Here is an 8,176-nt window from a genome sequence, read left to right on the forward strand (position 1 = left end):
AAATATGAGGGTTTGAGAAAGGTCCCTCACATCAGTCCTAATTGGTGTTTATTTAGATCTTATTCAAGTTGGGACTTGATTGGGAACAGGCAGCGCGAAGGAACTTTGAAGATTTGCTGGAAAAGGACCACCGGACGCTGCACCGGACGCTGCTGTCCAGCGTCCGGTCAGTTCACAGGAGGTGAACTGCTGCTGAAGGAGTGACCGGACGCTGCGTTTGTGCGTCCATTTAGGAAGGGATCCAGCGTTCAGTCGTTTGAAGGAAAAATAGGTTGTACTGACCGGACACGTCCGGTCACGATTCTAGAGGAATTGGACCTCTCTGGAATTGACCGGACGCTGGGTGGTAGCGTCCGGTCGCTACCACCGGAGCGTCCGGTCAGTGGATCTCGTTTGGCTTCAGGACTCTTTTCCATTTCCTTTCTTGTTGCATTGGGGGACCCTCATATAACCGGTTTCAATCCGTTTGACTTAACCCTAGCTGTCGCTAATCCCAAATCTCCGAAGAACTCGCCGAGCTCGTCCGTGCCCACGCCATCGTCGTCACGCCGCCGCAGCTCCTCAGCGTCTCCCGCGACCACGTGCCACCGCTGGCTGCCTGCGCTCGCCCCTGCTCCACGCCACCACAGCCGCGCGCCCTCCGTGCCAGCGCCACCGTCGGCTCCCCAGGCACCGAGCGCCACTCAAGGTCGTTGTTCCAAGCCCTAGCCCTTGCCTCCTCGATTGGTTGGTAAGGCCTAATCCTTGTTTTGAATTTGCCTTGCTTGTGACCCAAATCCATTGCAAATCACTGATTTCAAATAATCTAGGGCCGCCGGTTCATCGCAGTTCTTCGCAACCCTAGCCCCAGCCAGTTCTGAGGTTTCCCCCGCGTGACATGTCTCTTCTTCTCTTGGATCGCCAGATCGTCAGGTAGCATGCCTGTCGTCTCAATTTCATACCTACATTGCTTGCTTCCAAGGGTTTTCGCATCTATTAGATATATTATATTTATTTGTATATCCATCTATTCCACCGTGCAGCGAGTCGGTGCCATTGAGGTTCTTGTGGCAGTTGTCAGACAACTCGGAGCCAAGCTCGCGAGTACGGATCGAGGCCAAGCCTCGGGAGTGTCAGTTTGACAGTTGATCTTTGTCAGCGGTAGTTCATCCTCTTGTCAGATCAGATGGCTCGCACGAAGAATGTTGGTGGTGGTCCAGGAGATGACGATCGGAGCCCCCCACCTTGCCAGCCTGTAGGATCGAAAGGCAAGGCAACGAAGCAGGTGACATCCAAGAAGCGCAAGTACCCCGACGCAGAGACAGCGAGAGCAGCAGCAGTCGCTGAGGCCGCAGAGCATGCCGAGAGAGGTGATGCCCGTAGTGGAGTTGTCATAGCAGATCATCTGGCACCAGATGCGTAGGGCAGACTGAGGGAGATTGAGCGACTTCATGGTAGTCCACCTGGGACTGTCATGATGGCAGGACGTTGTCTGGCTATTGAGGAGCCTCAGCATCAAGGGGAGTCTCAGCAGGAGCCATAGCAGCAGCCCCCACTAACAGAGCCTCAGCCAGCTCAGGAGACTCAGGAGGGCCAGTAGGCCGAGGAGACTGAGCAGGCACCTCAGCTACGCCGCTCTGGTCGTACCAGTGCTACAGTCCAGCGAGGCCAGCTACACAGCGCAGGGGTTCACGCCCACCATCCAGACCATAGGGTCTGCCTCCAGTGGTACACCTTGACTTGAGGGCCGCCACAGCCAGACAGGTTCGCCAGCTGAGGTTTGTTGAGTTCGATGTGTGGTTCCCTCCGAGGAGGGATGAGAGAGCAGTAGAGGGTTTCTATACACCGCTCTAGGAGGATTTCTATAATGCTTATCTCAACAGTAGGGCAGTGTTCAGATCTTAGAGAGTCTGCAGTATAGAGTCTATTGTGGCAGCAACCGGAGAGCATATTCGCCCCTACTTGTCATATTTGCCGGGGCTCATAGATCTGATTGGCCGGACAGGAGTATATGTACCATCTTGGGTTCAGCAGTTCTATGCATCGCTCTATGTTGACCCACATCATAACTTCATTCACTTTGCATTCAACGGCAGAGACTACAGGGTGATGAGTTTCAGGGCCCGGGAGATACTGAGGCTACAGGATCAGCCTATCAGATTGCATGAGGTATGCTATGGACAGCAGGAGCCTCCCAGGTGTCCTCATGGAGGGTTGGCGCCCCCTACTGATCTTGTGCGCCATTGCTTCAAGGAGCCTTTTGGTGAGGGGTCGAGGAGGAACCCGAGTGACCTGACTCCTACAGCGCGAGTGCTAGAGGCCATTATCAGGAGGACACTACTTCCTAGGTTGGGATACAGGGAGGGTCTGACTCGCTTACAGCTCTGGCTCCTTAACGCCCTGATGCAACAGACCGTGTTCGATATTTGGGACCTCCTTCTATCAGAGATGGACGATACTATAGCTAAGGGCTTCAAGGGTTGCAGACAGCTTCCATATGCACATTGGATTACATTCCTAATGCTCCAATCTATGCAGGTTCGGACCCCTAAGATGGTTGGAGAGTACAAGGGTGCCACCACAGAGTTTCCAGCATATAACATGGCACAGAGGATCAGGCACAACACTCCATAGGCACCCGCTCAGCCTAGTCGTCGTCCAGATGTTCCAGAGTCAGGAGCTCAGCAGGACAAGATCATTAAAGGCATAACCGCTATAGAGGAGGAGCAGCTTGAGGCACAGCAGGGGATGACCGAGTCCAGTGATAGTTCGGATGATGACTATCAACCGATTCCTCAGATGCCTCCACGCAGACATGATGTAGAGGCCAGCAGTTCTAGCTCAGCTCCACCTGCACCGCAGACGGACCCCGCATTGATTGCCATTCTTGAGCGGATGCAGCAGGAGCAGGCACGACAGGCTCAGGAGACAGCTGCCAACTTTGCACAGTTTCAGGCTCGTCAGGACGAGTTCCAGCGGCAGCAGCAGCTCCTTTAGCACCAGCAGTTACTTATGCAGCAGCAGCTCATGGGATTTATGCAGCATGTAGTAATAGCACTTGGGGCCCCACTGCCATAGTCTTCGCCCCAGCTTGCTCAGCCTGCTACCACTATGACAACTCCAGCTGTATAGCCCAGTGGGCTTCAGAGTCAGGGACAGCCTCTAGCTCCATTTGCTTTACCCATAGTTCAGGTGTCCCAGTGGTTGTCCTCACCAGTGGTAGCCCCACAGTTCACTCCATATCACACGGGCTTCTCATCGGAGCAGTCACCCTCGCTTTTTGTGCCTAACACGTCAGTCTCCAGGAGTCTTGGAGCATCCTTCAGCGAGTTGACCGGCATGCCTACACCGCCACATATGTATACCGCCGGTCCTTCTACAGCAGCTCCAGTCGCAGTGACTACTCAGAGGCTCCCGTCGTCTGTCGCCTCTTCAGATCCTACAACAGATGTCCTAGCAGCATCACAGGCAGCACCTACCCCAGCTCAGACCTAGACTGATTCAGAGACATTGCCAGCCACAGAGGGTCAGTCAGTTCAGAGCTCAGGGTTAGATGATGATGGCGCCCAGTTTCATCTTGCTCCACGTACTTCAACGCCCGGCTCGTCCGCTATAGCCTCGCCAACCGACCCTTAGGTTTTGGTGTTTGACGCCAAAGGGGGAGAGGGTTCGAGTATGTAGAATCAGGGGGAGCAACATTTAGGGGGAGCTAGTTATCTAGTATTAGCTTATAATATACATTTGGAGTTTTATTTGTGTGATACACTATTACTATTATGCATTCGTGTGTTACTTTCATGCATATTATTATATCTATGTGATAGTGATATCTACGTGATTGTGATATATGACATGTGTGCTTTCTACTTTGCATTATTTATATGTCATATCACTTGTGTTATGATCATTTGCTTTTTGCTTCTGCGTTTATACTCCGATGCAAATGAGCTATATTACTTGTACTCATGCTTAATTCATATCCTTTGAGTACATTGTGTTGGCTTGGGTCATATAAGCTTGCCTAACACTTTTGTTCTTATTGACAAAAGCTTATATGAACCAAGCCCATCAAAAACCTCACTCTTTCACATACTCGAGGTTGTATTGTCATCAATCACCAAAAAGGGGGAGATTGAAAGCATCTAGGCCCCTAGTTGGATTTCGGTGATTAATGTCAATACAAGATTACTATGACTAACGTGTATTTTGCAGAGGCAATTAAGTTAGGTCATGGTAATGAAGATCGATTGGGCAATCGAGGTTGTCATGCTCCTACGATGGAAATCATTTCGGTTTTCAAAGGATTGACGACAAGGTTAAGGATGACTAGTTCTAAGTGTCGATTGGAGTTGGAGAGACACTTAGAGTAGTTTAGGACTAGTTCTAAGGGGGGTATGGATGGGTAGCTTGACCTAGTTGAGTCTAGTGAGTTAGGTGTGGTGCACACTTGTTAAAACTAGCTCTAGGTAGCTCCTATGAATGCCTAAGATCCTTTGGAGCAAACTTCATTTACATATGATCGAGAGTTGGAAGTGAATGGAGGGTCAAATGCTGACCGGACGCTGGCTCCGGTGCGATCGGACGCTGGCCGCAGGGTCTGGTCAGTTCATTTGATCAAGAGACTGTGTTCGGTGCGACCGGATGCTGGAGAGGTCAACTGACTGGACGCTGAAGTCCAGCGTCCGGTCGACTCCAGTAAGGTTCTAGAGAAGGGAATCTATGACCGGACGCGTCCAGTCAGTACTGACCGGATCCTGGGGGTTCAGCGTTCGGTCGAGTACAGTAAGGTTCTAGTAAGGGTTTAATGTGACCGGACGCGTCTGGTCAGTGGTGATCGGACGCTGCCAGCGTCCGGTCAACACATTATCACTGGTTCGCGGGTTGAACTGACCAGAGCGTCCGGTCACCCCGCAGAAGCTCATAACAGTTCGTTTTTCAGGCTGCCTTATAAATAGAAGCTCCACTCGTGTGTGGAGTTACTTTTGCTCATTCCAATAGCTGAGAAACACGTTTGTGAGTGCCAAGAAGAGCAAGGTCCTAGTGAGGTGATTGAGATTTGAGAATCCAAGAGAGTAGCCTCATTAGTGAATCAAGAGTAGCAAAGTGTGCATCCATCTTCTCATTAGGCTTCACGTGGTCAAGTGAGAGTTCGTGCTTGTTACTCTTGGTGATCGCCATCACCTAGACGGCTTGGTGGTGATTGAGAGCTTGGTGATCACCCGGCAGAGCTTGTGGGTGACCCAACTCAAGTTGTGAGCGGCTTTGGGTGATTCGCGGCGACGGAGTGTCGAATAATCAACCCGTAGAGAGCACTTGATCCTTGCGCGGATCAAGGGGGAGCTACACCCTTGCGTGGGTGCTCCAACGAGGACTAGTGGGGAGTGGCGACTCTCCGATACCTTGGCAAAACATCGATGCGTTCCTCTCTCTCTATTTACTTTGAGCATTTACTTTGAGCATCTACTTTGAGCAATTCAATACTTGTCTTTACATTCGTAGAATTGCTATGCTAGAGTAAGTTTGAAACATAGGTTGCAAGTCCGTTGTGCGTTAGATCAATAGAAACACTTTTCTAGGCACAAGGGGTTAATTGGGCTAACCATAGGATTTGTTTATTGCAAGAAAATTTAGAATTAGCCCAATTCACCCCCCCCCTCTTGAGCATCTTGATCCTTTTAGAGTCGACTATCTAGTCTATGCACGGCAAAGGAAAGTGATCCTTTGGGCACACTTTGTTGATGCCAGTATAATCAACGCATATTCTCCATTTCCCGGTCTTCTTTTAACAAGAACAAGATTGGCAAGCCAGTCGAAGTGGAATACCTCTCTAATGAAGCCGACTGCCAGGAGTTTGGCGACCTCCTCGCCTATGGCCCTACGCCTCTCATCATCAAAGTGACACAGGCATTGCTTGGCGGGCTTCGAGCCAAGGACGAGGCGTAGTGCATGCTCGGCGACCTCCCACAGTATGCCTGGCATGTCAGATGGTTTCCATGCGAAGACATCGCGATTGGTGCACAGGAAGTCGACGAGCTCGCATTCCTATTTGGCCGAGAGCTGGGTCCCGACCCACACCATCTTGGTTGGGTCAGTGGGATCGAACCCCACTGCCTTAGTTTCCTTGAGTGGGCGGAAGGCCATTGAGGAGGTTAGTTTGTTGCAGTCCGGGACTACTGGGGTCAATGACTCCCCGAGCCGTGGGAGCTCGGATGAGTTGATGACCATAGTGGCGAGCTCGAAATGCTCGTGGTCGCACGTGAAGGCATGCGAGAAGGTGCTACCCATAGTGATGACGCCGTTCGGTCCTGGCATCTTCAACTTTAGGTAGGTGTAGTTGGGGACTGCCATGAACTTAGCGTAGCATGGCCGCCCCAAGATGGCGTGGTAAGACCCAGGGAAGTCCACCACCTTGAAGGTAAGCACCTATGAGCGGAAGTTGGCTCAGTCGCCAAATGTGACAGGCAGCTCAATCTGCCCGAGCGGGTATGCCTGTGCTCCCGAGATCACGCCGTGGAAGGGAGAGCTCGCCGGACAGAGCTCCGACCGAGGGATGTGCATGGCATCGAGGGTGTCAATGTAGAGGATGTTGAGGCCGCTACCTCCATCCATCCGCACCTTGGTGAGGCGCTTCTTGCGGACGATGAGCGGGTAGCATCCCAGTCTGGCGACGTGGGAGGGATGGTCCCTCTGGTCAAAGGTGATCGGAGATTCTGACCAACGAATGAAGGAGGGGACGGCTGTTTCGGCGACACACGCCTCTCTGTAGTGCACTTTGTGCTGGCGCTTGGAGTAGATGGCATCAGATCCCCAAAGATCATGATGCATTCCTCGAGATCAGGAAAGCTGTCCCCATCCTTGCCCACCACGCCCCTTTCTTGGTTGTTGCCTCCTTGCCCTTCCTTCTTTTGGCCCGCCGGCCTATCGCAGGAAGCGTTTGAGGAGCTCATAGTCCTTGTAGAGGTGCTTGATAGGGTAAGCATGGTTGGTGCATGGGCTATCCATGAGCTTGTCGAAGTGGTCTAGCAGGCCCTGCTGGGGCTGCTTGCCCGCGCGATCAACTACGGTGACCAACACGGAGTTGGCCGGTCGGTGCCGATCCTTCTTGTTCTTTTTGCCCCTCTACGTGGAGGGGCCCTCATCTTGGTCCTCACGCTTGGCCTTGCCTTTGTCCTAGGCTCCGTTGAAGACCGCTCCAACCGCCTCCTCGTTGGAGCCGTGGTTCATGGCGACGTCGAGCAGGTCACGGGTGGTACGGGGCTTCAGGCAGCCAAGCTTGTGGATTAGGGACTCGCAGGTTGTCCCAGAGAGGAATGCGTTGATGACGTTCATGCCGATGACATTAGGAAGGGAGTTGCACTGCTTTGAGAACCTATGGATGTAGTCCTACAGGGACTCGTTGGGCTCCTGCTGGCAGCTCTTAAGGTCCCAGGAGTTTCTAAGGTAGACATACGTCCCCTAGAAGTTCTAGATGAAGACCCTCTTGTGGTCCGCCCAGTCACGGATGCTGTCGTGCGGGAGAAATTTGAGCCACGCTTGAACATGTTCCCCCATGCAGATGGGGAGGTACTAAATGATGAAGTGATCATCATCCACTCCTCTGGCTTGGCAGGCGAGCCGGAAGTCCTCGAGCCATATACCGAGATTCGTCTCCCCGGTATATTTGGCAATGTTGGTCGGCGGTCGGAAGCGCTGTGGGAACGACGCTATCTGGCCACGTCGGCCAAAGGCCTATGGTCCCGAGCCATCCGGGCTGGGACTCCGGTCGTCTGGCCGGTGACCATGCCTGGGGTGCGTTTCACCGCTCCCCTTGATGGTCTGGCTGGGGTCCGTGTCGCCTGCCCTTACTGCCACCAGATGGACATCATCATCATGCCGAACTCAACACCGGTTGCTGATGACGCTGCGAGTGTCTTGGTTTGGCACAAGGCGTTCACGCAAAGGCTGCCGGTGTGGAGCGGGCACTAGGTTAGGCCGTGGTATAGCTACGGCCTCCTGTTCCGTGCCTAGTGGCTACAACAGCGAGCGGATAGAGCGATTTGTCTAGTGCGTCCCTACTCCCCTGGTAGGGAGAGAGGCCACAAGTCGGTGGCACAACGTGGAGCTCTCCGCTTGTTGAACGGTGGCAGATTCCATCAAGGCCTGGAGGTTTCGGTGGATCACCTGTTCCTAGGGGTTGTCCAGCTCGGGAAGGCCACGC

This window comes from Miscanthus floridulus, chromosome 5, assembly GCF_019320115.1.
Source record: "Miscanthus floridulus cultivar M001 chromosome 5, ASM1932011v1, whole genome shotgun sequence".
NCBI classification, from domain to species: Eukaryota; Viridiplantae; Streptophyta; class Magnoliopsida; order Poales; family Poaceae; genus Miscanthus; species Miscanthus floridulus.